Genomic DNA, 19,048 nt, shown 5'->3' on the forward strand with positions numbered 1-19,048 from the left:
AAAAAAAACATAAATATTGATTAGCTGTGCAGAGTTTAATTTTGAACTGGATCAGCTTACGTTTAACAATTATATATTTTTTTCTTCCTAACAGAAGGGGGCTGATGAAGAGTGAAAATATAAGATGGATATCTCTAAACATTGATTGCTGTGACAATCTCTTCTGTAGTTCTGTAGAATAAACCAAACATGAAAATGAATACCTCATCCTCTTTTGTCTTTTTTTAACAATGTAGACATTGCAATATCCCAACGTGATCCTGAACACAACAGTAAATCAGTTGCCTGAATGTACTCTATATGCCACAGACTAGTCTAGTGTAAGAACTAATTCAAACTAAACTCTAAATGTTCTTAAATTGTCATTTGAAGTAGGGTCAACCATACAAAGAAACAAGGTGTTTATACTGTATACTGTATGGAATAATTTTTCTCCCCCCAATTTTGTCACTAACGAAACACAATAATAAATAATTTAATGAGAAGGCTTATATTAACCTAGATCTATATATTTCTAACATATTTTTGGCTATTTTATTAAAAAGTTTTCACAGGTAAATCAACAACAATTACAATTTAAAAAATTTTTCAAGTGTAATCTTTCTTTGTAAAAGGCATAAAGTTTATCATACTGATTTCAAAGTTAAGGATTCATTAGTTTGAATATACATTGGAAAGTCCTAAGATGATGTAAAGTGCATGAATCTGATCAAACTTGATGCTTTAATCGAGCTGATGTGGGCGTTGACAGGTTTGCATGGGTCACCTCTAGGGGTGGAATGGATCGCAGTTGATTCATGATCCGTACGGATCAGGCCCCACGGCTCGGCACGCATGTGATTCGCGGATTAACTGCTAAATTTAACCATCATAGAGTGAAAGTTTATAATTTGGACGTGTTTTGTCTTGCCAGTTTACACATTTAAACAATTTTAAACGCGATGAAACTAGACCCTATATTTAATTTCTACAGTGACAGATAGTATTATTTTACATTTAGGCTTGATTATTAATTTCCGTACCTGAATACTACTGTTAGACTTTGTAACTTTGTTATTTAGGGAGTTTTCACACCTGAAAGTCCGCACCAAGGTCCGAACTAAAGTTCATGTTTTGATAAATTGTATAAATTCGGTTAGTTTCGGTTTGGTTTCACATTGCAATTATGCAAGCGCGCTAAAGAACTTTACATGACGTACTTGCGTCCTGTCGTCATCATCTATATGGGCTGCATCTTGACATTGATTGGATGTGCGTCTGGCGTCAGCGTGTTGTCAATTCGGCGGGTAACTTTGACAAGAATGAATGAACAGACGCATATCGTTGCCACTATACTTTTATTATTATGGCATTGCTACCTGCAGCACCAACTATACTCGAGACTAGTTAAAATTCGCCAAATGAACGTCCTCGTTGTGCGAACATTTTAGATCTGAAAAATCTAGATCTGCACATAAATATTCTTCTTCAGTTGTTTAGGCTACGCGGGAACCACCGGAACTTCCTGTAAATGGTCTGAAAGTCCGAACCATACAGAAAATGCTTTCACACTAGAAACGAACCAAACCTTTGTTCAATTTGATCCGGACCGAGACTACCTCTTTTCGTCGGACCAAATTTCGTCTGTTTGGTCCGGACTGTGGTCCGGGGGAGGTTTCACACATGTAATTTTGGGGTTAGTATTCTAAAGGCCCTTAGTATTCATCTCTGCTTGTAATTTGTGTATTTGTTCTTATTTTATTACTGACTGTTCCCTTGTTTTAAATAATGTGTGAACTTTATCAGTTAGGCTAGTAGTTTTTGATGTAGTAGCTATTGAAGAATTTCAAGTGAGCTTTAAGTAATAAATGAAAAGCAAAGTTACACCACTCCCTATATACAGTATATATATATATATCCTATATACAGAGAACGATAGACATCTCTTTTCATACAGATTACATAAACAGAGAATATTTGTTTTTGTGTTGAATTATATAATTTAAAAGTAGACACTTAAATGTTTATAAAGATATATTGCTCATGTCTGTGTGACAGTTTTGTTTCAGTTCAGAGACGTGCTCCAGAAAGAAAACGGAGAGGCAGGAAGCACACCCTGTTTATTTCTTTATTTTAAAAAAGCACAATGTTTTGTTTTGGTTGTAAGTGGACACATACAAAAGAAGACCTTTTACAGTTTCTTTTTTAACGTTTATTTTATCTGTATAACCATAAATGACAGAGAATTTAAAGTCTGTTTTGCTACTGTGTGAAGAAAATCCAGCAAAACGCGCCGGCTGCTGTCACTACTAGTCTGTTAGCGTCACGTCACCTCAGCTAATCCAGCCTCATTGCCCATTTCCGTTTATCCGGGAGTGACGCGCTGCCAAGATGGGGACGACCGGCTCCGCCCACTTTGGGCTTAAAAAATGCTCTTTAGAAACATTACGGGTGACGTCACAGACACTACGTCCATATTTTTTTACAGTCTATGGTTTTGACACAGCTCATCCTCAGGGAATAAAATGAAATTAAGGCATTATGATTTAAAGTGCACATGGATCTATTATAATGCCTCCATTAAAGCCATTAAATAAAATAAAAAATCTCCCATTTTGATAGAGCAGTAAAATGCAGGGAATAATTTAAGTACCATATAATAATAGCCTACATGTACATAGACTATTACATCTCTATGGTGAATGTGAATTATGATTCAAATTACAGGATATATAAATTATGGTTGGAAACAGCCATCATCGTTAGACTAGGAATTTACAGTTCAGCTCATTTCAGCAGAATCTCTTTCTCGTCAATTAAGTTGGCAATATTTGAATCATAAACCTAAAGTTTTTTCTTCTTTTTTCTAAACCTCAAGTAACCACCACAATGCTGTTTATTTTTTGAACACCAATTGATGTATTCACAATTTACACATGAATGCTTCAGAAATATTTTTAACATTTCCACTGGTATCGCTCAGGAAAAAAAGTTGTTTTACTACCTTTGCTACAATTTTACAATAGGGTTCAATCTTTTAAAATGTGTTGATGCATTAAGTACCATGAACAACAATGTATCAATTTATGTAAATGTTTATGCTATATTTAAACATACTTTCATTGTTAATTCATGAAATGTTTGAAAAAATGTATATGCGGAAATTAACATTAACCTATATTAACATAAATGAACTGAACCTTATTGTAAAGTGTTACTAATTACACCAACAGTAACAAATAAGAAAAGACTATGTGAGAGAGTATTACATGTAAAACTTTGTTCAGTTATGAGTCATTTAGAATTTTTTAGTTAATGATGAACTAATCATTTACAAAACGTGACTATATGTTTATTAATAATTAATAAGTGATATGCCAACATTTTATGAATGTTTTGTTAATTATACAATGATTAAAGGAACCATATGTAAGATTGTGGCCAAAACTGGTACTGCAATCACTTTCAAATTACTGTAGAGCGGTGTATCCCCTCCCCCCTGACTCGAGGTTGGCAGTTATGGGCCTTTCACAAAGGACGCGGTATGCGGGGCGCTGCGCTATAAAACCCATTCATCTCAATGGCTTGTGCCGCACAAGGACGTTTTGTTGCTGCGTCGACCAAAGCGCAAGCGCAGCGGTGCGCATCATTGGCGTGCTCACGCGGTGAAAGTTCAAAATAGTTCAACTTTTGCCGCTGCGCTCTGTGACGATTACCAGCTCGGCCAATAGAATGGGGGGATCCAAACAAGCACGGAAATCAAAATTGAGGAACGGCTAGTACTGTGTGTGTCGGAATTTCCTGAGTTTGAGGTCGTATAGGGATATCGTCAGGAAAGCTGTGTCATGGAGACATATCTCCATTCAAGTTGGCATGTCAGATGTGTAAATCAGGTAGCTTGTTGTAGATATTCAATATGGGCGATCACCTGGTGATCTGTCTATACGTTATTAGATATAACTGTTATACATAGAACGTATGCACGGGCAGTATGTGTTAAAAGCCTTTTTTCCTCCCTGAACTGTAAAGTAAATTATATTAAGATGGTATGGAACGATCGTCTCATAGACAGACAGATTTACATTAAAAATAGTTGTGTTTTAACAGTCAGGTAACTTGTAGGTAGGCAATGTGTGTAAACAGTTTTTTAATATGTGTCCCCCATGAATGAACTCTACACCTGTTAAATTACGTGGAGTAGAGGTATAGTTTTTTCTATATAGTTGAAAGGAGGAACAACAGACGTAAAAGTTTTTAAAACTCCGCCTACGTCATAGCGCAGCGCAAATCGTGTTGTATCTGAAGGGCAACGCTGAACCCAGCGCCGCGCATACCGCGTCCTGTGTGAAAGGCCCATTAGGCTGCAGGATCCAGCAGGAACGTAGGCTGCTACAAGGAGCTTCCAATGGCAAGTGACGAGTCCTACACAGTAAGTTTTTTTTTTCGGACTTTGTCACGACGTATTTCGGATTCATATCGAGTTCTTTTAGGTTTCATAACGTTAGACATTTTTTATCCGACACGTTTGTAGCTGCAGCTGTGGTAACTAGAGCAGAGCTGGCAACCCGGATGCCGAAACACTACTGACTTTGTGATTAGTAGATAGGTGGAGGGTGGAGCATCAGGCCAAAACACAACATGACAACATCAAAATCAGTTGAGGGCTGCAACTTCACTTTTAAATGACAATATCCTGGCCGTACTACTGTTGTCAGAGATATAAGTATTTGAAATGAACATGATTTCTTAAAGGGGTGGTAAAACACGATTTCACTTTTCTAACTTTAGTTAGTGTGTAATGTTGCTGTTTGAGCATAAACAACATCTGCAAAGTTACAACTTTCAAAGTTTAAAGCAAAGGGAGATATTTGCTTTTAAAGAAATCAATTTCTAAGAACTACAAAAAACGGCCAGTAGGGACTACACGACATTCCTGCGGGCTTGCTGACATCACTAAGCCCAATATTTACATAAACCCCTCCTCCGATGAAGGATTCGCACAACGGCTAGTCCTGAAAGATGGAGCAGTTCCAACTTTAAAAACAGAAACTGTTTACGGGCCACAACCTGTAAGTATGATTTATTTTTCGTAGTTGTGTTTTCCTGTGATAGTTCGTATTGTTAATTGTACGTTGTAGCAAGGAAGTAAACGAAGGACAACGCTGTTTGGCTCCACAAACCAGTTTGTTAAATGCTAACGTTAATTCATACTTATCCGACAAACACATACAAACTTCTGTTTAATATCACCAGCGCAGCGAACTTGGAATGTTCGTGGTTGTTGTGTTGTCGTTTATGTGATCAGTGTAAATTATTCTTTGATTATAGCTTTTATGTATTGTTTATCTAACGTTACATGCTTGTTTATCTACAGGCATGCTAAACATGGTTTTGTGTTTGATTTGGCTACTGTTGTAAAGCCAATGTTTAGTGTTCGTATTGGATTAATAGTTCAGGCGACAGATATTTAGCTACAATCGTTCTAAATATACAAAAGTAACAGTGTCATATAGCGATCACAATAGATCTGCAGTCTAACATACCTTTCTGAAACGTCCTTTAACAGCCGTTCTTGAACAGTTTCTGCTCGATCCTCTCCACTAACATTCTCTGGGTCTGATTCGGGCTCAAACTGGTATGGCAATATTGACGCCGTTGTTTACTGAAGCACAAACTAGCGGTAAAGATAAGGGGGCGTGACGTTTCCGAACAACGTGCACTTGGAGGTTAGCGAATCACAACACACTGGGCCAGCTAACCAATCTGAGCCCATTGCGTATTTTGAAGGGGGGGGGGGGCTTCATAGAACGCGGAAATCATCCGACCGTTTTTACAAGGAGGGACAGAGCAGTGTAGAATAATGGTTAAATATGTGAAAAATAATGCGAATTTTTAAAAACGAAGCATGAACACATGTTACAGTGCACCCCACAAACACAATCAAGCCTTCGAAAAAAGGCGTTTTACCACCCCTTTAATGTCTAGTGACATATCAGGGCCATTTTATGATTAATTGAAATTCATTTCTTACATATGGTTCCTTTAATAAGTGATATGCTAACATTTTATGAATGTTTTGTTAATTCTGCAATAAGTAATTTATCAATTATTATATGATAAACTAATCCAGGGTATTTTCCTGCATTGAAAACTTTTTGCCGGTTGGCAAAATGAATTTGTGTCCGACCAAAGCCTTATTTGATCAGTTATTGTGATTTATGAGAATAGATGCATCGATGTATTGGCCAATAATCAGTATCGGCTGATTAAAGCAATTAATTTCACTATCGACCATCATTCGATTGTTTAAAAACAGCCAATGATCAGTGCCGATTATATCCTGTCAATCAAAAGGGTGCAGAAAAACGTTTCAGAAAGCAACTCATACTGTGTGTGAAGAAAATCTCTCTTGTGTTGAATTAGGGCAAGTTAACGCGACAATAATGCGAATTTAATGAAGGCTTTATATCTATGAATCACCCGTAGTTCCCTACATAAAATTTTATTTGGAACGCCTCCCATCCAATAATTGCAAAGAGCTTTGTGCTCTGTTATATCTGATAAGAAACTAAGCTTTCAAATTTTCTACGTTTTATCATGAAATTTAAACAATAAAGCTCTTAAATGTAACATGACACCCTTATGAAAGGCGCCTCACCCTTACGAAAAAGAAGTTTATTCAAGTGTTCTATTAGTATACTTCTTTTAAACTAAAAATAAGAAAGTATACTTTCAGTCTACATTTTATTTACTTCTCAAAAATATACTTTATGTACTTCTCAGAAATATATTTAAAATTACACTTAAGTGTACTTGACTTATACTGAGAGAAAAGTCCAAGTATATTTGGCCTGTACTTGTACTCAATCTTTTGATCGAAATATAGGCCTTCTTAAAGTATAATTAAGTATTCAAAGTATGCTTGGCTTGTAGTTGTGTTAAAACTCTTTTGATCGAGTAGCCTATTAAATATACTTTGTTTTACATAATTTTTCATATAAAGTCTTATGAAACTTACATTGTTTGAAAATATTGATTAGAATATTGATATAAAACAGACATGTTTCTAATTCTGCGTATCTGAATTTTTGTGTAGGCTAGTCCACTGGTAGTGAATTTACTCGAATTCTACTTTTCCCCACCATTGACTGAATTTTCCAGCTATCCATGTTTTCACTGTTATACGGTAGGGTGCGCTATGACACATCTTCTAGAAAAGAATCTCCGGATCAAAACACAGGAGAAGAAGAAGCTGAAACAAGTGAAGTTTGCTCTCGCAAATGTAAAATAACATGATCATCAAACATTAAACAGCAAGTAAATCAAAACTGCTTAAATGTTACCAAATGGAATGTCCAACTCATGAAGAGAAAACGACTGTGAAGCTTTGGACTCGATCTACTTCATCTGTGTTTTGATCTTCGTTCTGAATCTGATCAAGGCGTAGTCTTTGACAAAAATTTGATTTTCTCAACTTTTTTGTTTAAAATGTTGCCTTTCTTTAAGAAACTTACCGACATTCAAGTGTTGATAAAAAACGATGCATGAAGCTAATAAAATGTTTTTAAAATTAAAGTACAGTTAAAGGTATTTTTCAAGTATAAAAAATAATATCTACATTTGAACATAGTAGTATACTGCAAGTGCAAAAATAATAAATAGTAAACTATAAGCATAATGTAATGTTCACTTAAAGAAAACTTACAAGTATACTTGCAGTATAAACTACTAAACTAGTAGTTTACTGAGAGTACACTTCAGTGTGTACTTTCATAAACTAAAAAATGTACTACTTGTATTAAAATAGTAAACAAGTAGTTTACTACTCTTACACTTATAGTACACATAAACGTATACTTTTTTTATACTAAAAGTGGGCCAATTTAGTCCCAAGCAGTATTGAAATAGTACACTTATACGTTTACTACAAGTACACATTGATATTAGTATACTTACTACATAAAGTATACTTAAAAATATACTTGAACATTACTTAAGTATACTTCATAAACTTAAGTTGAAGTAAACGTATTTTTCGTAAGGGCAGTTTAAGCAGCAGCGCGATACTTTTCTTCCACTTTAATACAAATTATATCTAGAAAAACACGCATGAATATCAGAAGGTATGTTGAAAGATACAGTACAACTTACCGAAATCTGTATCATGACTCATGTAATCACTCAAACTGCGTTTCAAGTGTGAAAAGATGTCAATAAAACGAACGAATGAACAATATCACTTAATAGGGATGCACCGATCCACATTTTTTCACTTCCGATCCGATCCCGATACCTGAATTTGGATATCGGCCGATACCGATACTATTCCGATACCAGAGCTGTGTTTGCTTTAATATTATTATTATCATTATTGTTTATTTTATATGATGCTGAAATAAACTCCTCTCAACAGGCAAGTATGATATGTAGGCCTACATATTTATGCATGTATGGTAAGTATAAGGTCAGAAAAGGAAGTCAGAAAAACAGTAAATCCTGTTAACAGGAAAAATCCCATTCTGAAAACAAATATGCAACTGTAGGTCATGTCAATATTTATTACATTTCCAAAATGTCAAATACTTGAGTCTTGAAATATAAGAAAAGTGCAAGTGTAAACATCTTACACACACACACACACACACTATCTAAAGGGTGATCCTCGCTCCGATGCTGTAACTCTCTCGATGAATGCTCGATCAACATCAGCCATGTGCAAACAGACAAGCGGATTTCGCCTCAGACGCGCGTCAATTTCGCTTCAAACTTTTGCTTTTTACGAGCGTCAATTTCGCTCTGGGCGCGCGAATGGATTCAAAATATTCAAGCGTCCAACTAGACGCGGCAGACGCGAATTTGACGCGCTATTCGCGTTTGGTGTGAACGCACAGTAACGTGGTGCTTTTTTAAATGTTTGATTGCATTCGTTGTGTTGTACGACGCGAGGGAGCTTCAACGAGCTCTGAATTACGGCTTTGCAAACATTGCATTTTGCTGTCTTGCTCTGCGGTGTTTCCAGTGTGAAGAATTTCCACACAGCGGCCGCAAACTGCGGAATGGATTTCCTGAGCGGTGGCGTGTCTCATAACTCTGTGTCTCATTGAGCCGCGCCTCCGTTCAGGAAATCTATTCCGCAGTTTGCAGCCAGCTAGCAGACTAGCCGGCGGGAATCACTTTTGGAGTCATTTCAGCAGACAACGTTAAAGCGCAGACATGACTCAAGGATATCGGATATCTCCGCAGGTTGGATCGGGAAAATCCGATACGTGAATTACGCTGGTATCGGTCCCGATACCGATACTGGATCGGATCGGCCCCATCCCTATCACTTAATGTTGCATTAACTTCAGGAAAGTTAACAAGTGTTCACAGTTCATTAGTTAGCATTAAAAAACACTAGAGAAGAGCTTATTTACTGTTAATTATATATGTATGTTTGAATAAATGTGCCTTATTTGCAACCGAGTTGTATACAAACATTTCAGCTTTTATTTGAATGTAAATATTATATCTGGAAATAAATAGCAGTTGAATAGCTCTGGTGTTAATTTTAACCTCTAATATTATAGTGTACCAAATGAAAGGGTTCCCTATGTAGTTTGCAGCATTATTTGGGAGAGATTTTTTTCCTTAAGAAAAATCTAACTATCGGTATCGGCCTATATCATTCGGAATAATCGGCTATCAATATCGGCCGAAAAATTTAGAAATATTTGTCACTATTTGTGAGTGATGCAGATGACTGCTGCGCTTGTGACAAGGTGCAAGTTAACTGAGGGAGAGAACGAGCAGAGAGAGTGCCTCTCGCCCCTGTATACTCTCTCTGTCTTCAAACTAAGCACAGTCTTTGCTCTCTCTCACATATTAACCCTCTGAGGTCGAGAAACGCGCCGACGCGTTTTGCTGGATTTTTTTCACATAGCAGCAACATAAACTTAAATTACTCCGTCATTTATGGTTATACAGAAAAAAGAAATATAAAAAAATAATCTGTGATATTTCTACTTTTGTATGTGTCCACTTACAATCAAATCAAAACATTGTGCTTTTGTAAAATAAAGAAAATAAACAGGGTGTGCGTTCTGCCTCTCCGTCGCGGTGAACTTTTTTTTCTTGAGCACGTCTATAAACTGAAACAAAACTCGGCGAATACTTCTCACACATTTATGAGCCATATACCTTTATACACATTTAAGTGTGTACTTTTAAATGATCGGATTCAAACTGAAAACAAATATTCTCTGTTTAAGTAATTTGTATAAAACCAACAGGATGTCCAGTATCTCAAACGCTTGCTAATTATTTTTTAATTCGACACGCCCACTCGCGCAAAAGAGATTCACATGCAAATCTCCACATGGAACGCGAACGCCCTCGTTACCTCAAACACAAAACACCAAAACACTTCACAAGTCTCTGCTTTTCGTCGAGTTTGGAAGACACGTCTGAGCTTACATTGGATTTACCCCCAGAAGAAGAAGAACGCGATTTGAAGACAAGAAAGATGTAAGGTAAGAAATTCTTACTTATTAGTTTATGGTATTGTTGCATAAACTTCACATTGCAGTTGAACTGGTGCTAGATATATGGTGAATATTATACTATTTAGACCCGTGTTTACTGTTAAATACTGTTTGTGGATATCTGCTCAAACATAGATATGTATAACCATAATGTTTAATATTTTGGAGCGCGATGGCGTTTGAATGTAGGCTATCATATTTTGGAGCGCGCTGTGGGTTTTAATGTATCATATTTTGGAGCGCGCTGTGGGTTTTAATGTATCATATTTTGGAGCGCGATTGCGTTTGAAAGGAAAAATGCACCAAACATTAGGCTTTATGTTTTTACTATTATCTCATTTCATATCATCATAACGAATGGAAACATTTGAAGTAACATATGATAATCAATATATTTTTCTCTAGCGTAGTTGTTCTTGAAATCTTTTGGAAGATTTAATTTATTGTTATTATTATTTTATGCAGCACTGCGTAGCCTATGCCTACAAGGCACAACAAACCTGGTGTTCATTATATATTGTTGGAAACGTGTGTGTGTGTATTCTGTGAATTTTAAAAAGAAATTTTAACCAGAAAAATCTAAAATCTATTCCCAAAATCGTGCAGCCCTATAGTTTCTCTTGATATCAGTATGTTCACAGTTTTTTCTTTTTTTTTTTTCTTTCAGGGACCAGATGCAACTGAGTCCTGCTGACTTCAACATTCACATGAGTCTCTGTACATGAACATGGTAAAGTGAAAATCAAACACCTTGGAAATGAAAGGTATGTACAATGTTTTTAGGAATGGCACAAAGGTCTCTGTCTTTGGATCATTGTTTTCAATGTGCTCTTTTGTCATTTGTATTTTTGGATTGTGTTGTGTTGTAAATAAATCCAAACAATCTAAAAGCCATTCTTTTTTAAATCTCCTCATTCTTTGTGCAAGGTTGCTCTGAATGACAGGGCCTGATCGCTCCTAATAGGGCAGTTAGGGGAGTGTCTTTGTCTTTCTCAGGTGTTAAAGCCTTACATATTCATGAGATGATCACGCCTCTTCGCATATGGCTTTGTCACACAAAACACGTCTTAGAAATGTTAAATCAATATATTGTCTTATCTGAATGAGCAGTCAGGGTGATTTTCACATAGTTTTGGAGCAAATATTCTAGGCTATGTCATACATAGGGCTGGGCAAAAAAATCGATTTTTCGATTAATCGTTTTTTAAAATGTGGTCGATTCAAAATCGATTCTCAAACGCCAAGAATCGATTTTTTCCCATCTTTATGTATTAGTTTTCCTCCACTGTTCATAGGCTTGCAAACTCATTTTTATAGCTAATGCTGTGAGATTTTATGGTAGTTTTATCTAAATCATAAAATAACCTCAATTAGTGCTGCACGTTTAATCATATCGCAATCGCTATGACAAGCCTATACGCAATTAGGCTATATGACCAAAATGCTGCCAAAATGCTGTCGTGACTGTGACAGAAAAACTTGCGATGATATCGTGCGTGCGCACAAGACAGCACAGAATAGAATTATCTTTCGCGCTTGAACGAAGAACACACACAATTATGCCAAAATGTATTTTTGTCGAGTATCTTTATAACATAAGAGCAGTCTTATGACGAACGTGAAGAGTTGTGCCTCGTGAGAGAATGAGTCCGCGTGTGAGTTCCGCGTCTCTGTCAACAGCGGCTGGTCTTAAAGGGACAGTACACTGTAGCCACTAATTATCTCTGTCATTTAAGTTAATCAAAGAACAAAGAGAACAGAGAAAAACACTCACTGCTCTTGAATAAAGAACTTTTGTAACTTTGATTAGTCAATATAATTTATAATTAATGCAACACAGACTGTTTGATAATTTTATTCAATTTCTGTATGGCCTAGCTGTTAGACAGGAAGGGCACATATTATATTATATGCAACGTTTTTATATGTGGGTTTATGTGAGGATTGTTAACCTGTTTGATCAAGACATGCGACTGTTCTGACTTGTCCAATTTTCAGCATCAATTTTTCATCTTGCATCAAAATCCTGTCTATTCATTGTATGCATTTGAAATATAGAGTTGGGTTCTGTTTTAATGTACCCAAGTGTACCTAAAATAAAAAGAGTTTAATATACAGGTTTGTAGCTCTTAATTTCTTTTTATTAATTAAACAGTTGAAAACTTGTTCACTTTTTTTTTTCTTTTTCTTTTTTTAATAAATATAGGATTTGTATTTAATATTCATTGAGTGAGTCGAATCGAAATTAATTTAGAATCGAAATTGGAAAAATCGAATCGAGAATCGAAATCGAAAATCGAATCGAGAATCGAAATCGAATCGAATTAGAGCTTGCGAATCGAAATCGAATCGAATTGTAACATCTGAATCGATACCCAGCCCTAGTCATACAATTTTCAAAAGTCTTGTGAAGAAATAATCAGTATGGGTTTCATGGCCTTATTTCAGTGAGAATTTTTTTTTTGTATTTTCACAAACCACGCATAAATGTCATTATCTCAAAACTACAAACTTTTACATACATGCTGCTGATATATTATTGTAGCAGAGTTTGTGCTGAATACAGTGTAATTAGACTTTAGCCATGAAAATGTCACTAGTAACAGAAAAAAACACAAATGTCAGAGCATGTCAGAACACCTCCAGGGCCCAGAAAACAGCTCAGACCTCAGAGGGTTAATCTAAATCAACTGACACCGTGGTAAAAGGTCGGAAAACGAATCCTTGTTTCACGTGGCACATTCAGAGAAATTTTTTTCTGAAATACCGGTGGGTGTGAATAATGCTCAAGAAACGTTGCCTTCTCTGACAAGCGTTCCGCATATGAAGCTGACATAAAACACAATTTCAATAAATGAAAAAAAAATCCTTTACTTGTTTTCTGTGTTGACTCAAATCTTTTGGGATATCCTTTTGGGACACACACGTGTCCTCGTCCGCTAATGTCCGATTCGTGACCTAATGACTTTTAACGATTAATTTTAATGAATGGTTAAAACAACTGATTTGTCCAACACTGAACTCACGAGACATCACTGTCTGAATCAGAAAAAAATTATTTACTCAGAACACCTCTGAAATGAGAACGTAAGTGTGCTTACCCAATTTAGCAAGAGTGGTTAGTAAGATTTAGCCTTAATAATCCACTGGAGTGAGTTGAAACCAGAACAAAGCACAAATCAATTTGTTGTTAGATAGCTGCTAATTTTATTCAATTGTATAAGGTAGAACATTTGACTATTAGTTAAAATAAACTTTTTAATGCTACTTTTCAATATACTGTATATACACATCAAAATAATTATCAAGTCCAGCAAAGAAGGATCCTAACTTACAAAGCTATGAAAGCCAGTGGAAAAATCACAGCTTTTTTGCAAAGAGGGCAATAAACAATGACAGTGAGAGTGACAGGTAAATAAATATAGCGTCAGTCTTGGGCTCACAGATCATGTGGGTATTGTTCTTTTTACTGTGTGTGTGTGTGTGTATGACTATGTTTGTCAGCCTCCACTGAAGACCATTTTTGACCCAGGAAAAACCCTGTAATCATTTACAAAACATGACTATACCTTCATAAATGATTAATAAGTGTTATGCTAACGATTTACAAAATTCATTATGCAAGTTATCTTAAATTTTTTTGTAAATCATTAGTAGACGGTGAAAAAGTTATTAGTTGACATACTATTAATCACTTAAAGAAAAAACATTAGTAGATGATCAGTATATAATTTATTGATGTATCTTGACGTTGTAAGCTGGTCTATGTTCAAAAGCACAAATATGTAAGATGCAAGCAGTGCCGGCCCTACCTAATAAGGGATATAAGTGTTTGCATAGGGCCCTCGTGGCCACCAGGGGGCCCCATACCATACCAGACGTTCAGACAGAAATGCATGGTAATAATAATTTTGATAAAGTTTCTTGTGCCAGTCGTGTGCGTTGTTTGAAAATGAAGAGGAGGCGGCGACACTATCAATCTGGTGCAGAGAAGAGGAAAATAGGGGGGAAAAGTGAGCAAGATAAGGGTAAGTGATACATTTAAAAAAATATATTGTTAAAATGGTGGTTTGCCGCATAGTTTTTAATTCGGCATTCGCAAGCGTGTTGCAAAAGACTTGTATACATATTCACATATTTGTAACAGGTAAGAAAGATCTACAAATGATAGTTAACACATTTACAAGTGATAAACAGTTACACTTTAGATTAGTGCATGCAGAAAGCTTTGTTTATGATTTATTCATGCATCTATAACAAGTGTTGAACACATTGTAGTTTGTACTGCAATGTAAGTGCTGACTAGGGAGGATAGAGACAGCTGTCTTCTCTGACACACATGGAGTCTTTAACCCCTGTGCACCTGCATGTGGGCTTAGGTAAAACAGGTTCACATTATCGCTAGATCCCACACACTCCAACCAGAACACAAGTCTGTGCTGACGAGTGAAAGGATTTAACATAACCCACTGGAATCCTTTAACTATAAGTCATGTTTTTGAACACAGACCAGTTTACAACTTGTACTTGTACTAATGGTTTGTTCATCATTAACCATTTTTTATTGAGATAACGATACTAAAACAATTTAGTAGCACTTTATAATAAGTATACAGTAATAATATACTTACAAATTATTAACAAACTAGTTTATTCATAGTTTATATATTTTAGTCTCTACATGGTTAATATATTAATAGGCTATGTACAGATAGTGACTTCTCTATGCATTGTCACTGTAATTAACACAATTATTAGTTTAATTAGCTAGTAGTAAAGGAATTGGTAATTGGTAATTAAAGGTATAGCGGAGGATCTTTCCAAATTTTAGATAAGACCCGCCCTCTCCACTTTTTGAAAAGTTTGATTGATTCACCAGAATGATTGACAATTAGGAGGACCAATAGTTTAGACTACCCGCCAGGAAGAAACATCCTCCGCTATACCTTTAAGAGTAAATAGTTCTCACTTTGGATTAGGTCATGAACAATGGGAAAATGCCATTAATTAAGTGCTTTAAAGTTAAACTAACCTTTACTTAACATTAATGGCATTCATTATGCCATTAAAATGTTTACAAATACATTAAATACACACACACACACACACACACACACACACACACAATGGCATATGTGGTATATACATATATATAATTAGCAAACTATTAGTTTATAGTTTATTCATACTTATATATAAGTATGAATAAACTATAAACTAATAATTTGCAAATTATTTGTAAGTACTTTATTGTTGAATACTTATTATACCATTTTTACCAAATTGTTTTAGTATCATTATCTTAATAAAAATGGTTAATCATGAACAAATGATGAACAAACCATCAGTAAATCCTCAGTATATAATTTATTGATGTATCATGAAGTTGTAAGCTGGTCTGTTCAAAATTAACCATTTACTAATGATCTGTTTGATTATTTCATGATTTACAATTTTTTAAGATAACTTACAACACATTTGTAAATTATTGTATGTATTAATTGTCCCGTATTAATCATTTATGAACGTATAGTCACGTTTTGTAAATGATAAGTTCATTTACTAATTGTGACTTCATTTGGATAACATCCGAATACATCAGTGTAAAATATTGATATATATATATATATATAATATAATATTTTGATTGTACTTTTAAAACATACTTTACATTTTAAATAACTTTTCCTATATTACAGCAATATTTTTCACATTACAGAAAGCAACTAGGAATTTAAACATTTAAAGGCTACAATTTCTTAATGCAAACATTATTCTTTTTTGGTGTGAAGTATGATCCAGTCATTTCACCCTTGGTGAATGCAGATATTTTGTAATCATTAATTTATGTAATTTTACTATTTCAATGGTTCTCACATATTATGAACATGTGGTTGTTTTTAGTTTATTAAACAGTTTCATTCAGTATTTATGAAATATGATCCTTAAAACATTTTTCCTGTCAATTACAACACCAAGCAACTAAAAATCTAAAAGAAAAAGCATTGCTTTGCATTACCTTCATCTGTGCTTCAGAGATGAGTTGGATCTTCTCCTGCAGGGAGCACAGTGTTTGTGTGTGGCTGAGGGGGGGCAGAAAAACCAGGGTCAAGAGAGTAAGGAAAAAAGAAGATTTGTAGAGCAGAGGTCAAAAGTCATGCTAATTTGCCTAATTGTGAAGAACAATAACATACAGATAGATAGATAGATAGATAGATACAGTAGATAGATAGATAGATAGATAGTAGGGGTGGCACGGTTCACAAAACCCACGGTTCGGTTCGTATCACGGTTTTAGGGTCACGGTTTTCGGTTCTGTACGGTTCTTGTTGTTGTTTTTTCTTTTAATCTTTAACACTCCAAAAATTTACTTCAGCATATGATATATAGCTGAATTATCTAATTATTAATTAATTTATTTCATAAATGGGGTGTGTTTGCAAAACGCAGCTTCTCATTTCCCGTGGGCTGTGTCGGACAGTTATTTGTCACCACTTTTTGCCAGGGTTGATATTATGTCCCAGCACGGATGTACCAATACAAATAAATAAAACATTTCCAGTTAACTAGCAAAGTATTCGTTTCGTTCGTTTGTTAAATAAGAAGCAATCTAGCGCTGAAATGTGTTTTTTTTTATCAAGTGATCAAAGTGCTCGTTGCCGTTGCGATCAGTGGCGCTGATACAGTGTTCTCGTGGCTCGCGCACACACCGCAGCGGCCGCACATTCTTCACTCAGACGCGCGCTTCAGTCCGTTGAGGAGACTCTAGGCTACTCTATTCGTTCCGATGAAATCACAAAACAAAATTCATACAAATCTGTCCCTGCTTGATATACAACCGCTGATAAACATAATCGGTTTTGATGAAAAAGAAAAATATATACGAGTGCAGATTAGAACTCAGAACCTTTGACACGCTTGGCAAGTTCTGCCACTGGACCATTAAAGTACATACCGGTACGTGGAACAGTCGATCTATGTAGCCTATTTATTCACGTGAAAAAAACAACATATAGCCTAGTGGAGTTGATCTCATTAAATGTCTAAGTAAACCCAGTGTACTATTTAAATCGATTGCTGGACATTGTAATGTTATTCTACATTTGTCTGATTTATGATTTAGCATTGTATTAGCAGTAGCACGGGCACAAGGCTACATTGCGCATGCGTCGAACCGTGCGAACCGCGCGACGCACACACGCACCGAACCGAGACAAGCGAACCGAACGGTTCGGATGTTTTTTCATGTACCGTGCCACCCCTAATAGATAGATAGATAGATAGATAGATAGATAGATAGATAGATAGATAGATAGATAGATAGATAGATAGATAGATAGATCATGCAAATATGAATACCTGTATTCTCTGATTCTCTGTCTCCATGATCCAGCTGGCTCGAACAAGGGATAACGAACAAATGACAAGCAACTCAATCAAAGGAGCAAAAGCATCATGTGACATCCATTGGACACTTGTCTAAGTAAATCAAACATACCACCACCCCACCCCACCCCCCCCCCCCCCCCCCCCCACCCCCCCTCCCTTAGTCTCCATTAATAGCCTGCTCAGTGGTCATGAAGTACAATGGGTCAAGTTATTGACCCTTTGGTGAGCTGAGACGACAAAGGGCCTAAACAGCTGAGAATGAACCGCCTCCGTCTCAGGGAAGAGTGTGGATAGGAATGTTCCACCTCGTCATAGAAAGAGATGGACCTGGCAGCTAAAGGAAAAGAGACAGGATGTGCAGGTTCTCCAGATCTCCTGTTAATCCAGTGTAAAGGACTTAAAGGGATAGTTCACTTTGAAATTAATTTTTGGTATGTTTTAGCTTACCTCAAGGGCATCCAAGATGTAGGTGTCTTTTTTTCCGCAGTAGTTTCAATTTTGATATTTTTAGGTCAAACCGTTCTTGTCTGTCAGTCATATAATGCAGGTCGATGGTCACGGTCTCAAAACACAAGCACAGAGTCCAAATTAAAACAATTCCCCGTCGTCCAAATTAAACAATTCCCCATCGTAAGTACACATTGATGGCCTAAGACACGAAACGAGCGGTTTGTGTGAGAAAACGAACAGTATTTATATCGTTTTTACCACTTATACGCAGCCATGTCGAAGTGCTCTGATCTGACGTGTGCGCAGACTGGTGCATAGATATATACACACTAGATGTCGCCTTGTCTACGGCAGTTCATTGGAACGAATGTCTTTAAGGCGACATCTAGTGTATATATCTATGCACCAGTCTGCGTACACGTCTGTTCAGATCACTCGGACATGTCTGCGTATAAGAGGTAAAAACGATATAAATACTGTTCGTTTTCTCACACAAACCGCTCGTTTCGTGTCTTAGGCCATCAATGTGTACTTACGATGGGGAATTGTTTAATTTGGACGACGGGGAATTGTTTTAATTTGGACTCTGTGCTTGTGTTTTGAGACCGTGACCATCGACCTGCATTATATGACTGACAGACAAGAACGGTTTGACCTAAAAATATCAAAATTGAAACTACTGCGGAAAAAAAGACACCTACATCTTG

The 19,048-nt window shown here is 36.1% G+C and overlaps 1 protein-coding gene and 1 long non-coding RNA gene across 3 annotated transcripts in view; one reads left to right on the forward strand and one right to left on the reverse strand.

The window, feature by feature from the left end:
• Positions 1-19,048, forward strand: part of LOC309508890 (myosin-7-like) — a 44,052-nt gene that overhangs the window by 12,523 nt on the left and 12,481 nt on the right. The gene's annotated exons all lie outside the window — the stretch shown is intronic.
• Positions 79-17,900, reverse strand: LOC309509006. The gene is made up of 3 exons (XR_014209768.1): positions 17,862-17,900; positions 16,522-16,585; positions 79-171 (listed from the first exon to the last, which is right to left on the reverse strand). It is a non-coding gene; the product is annotated as an uncharacterized lncRNA (long non-coding RNA).

The sequence above is a fragment of the Leuciscus leuciscus genome (assembly GCF_965113295.1).
Source record: "Leuciscus leuciscus genome assembly, chromosome: 11".
NCBI lineage: Eukaryota > Metazoa > Chordata > Actinopteri > Cypriniformes > Leuciscidae > Leuciscus > Leuciscus leuciscus.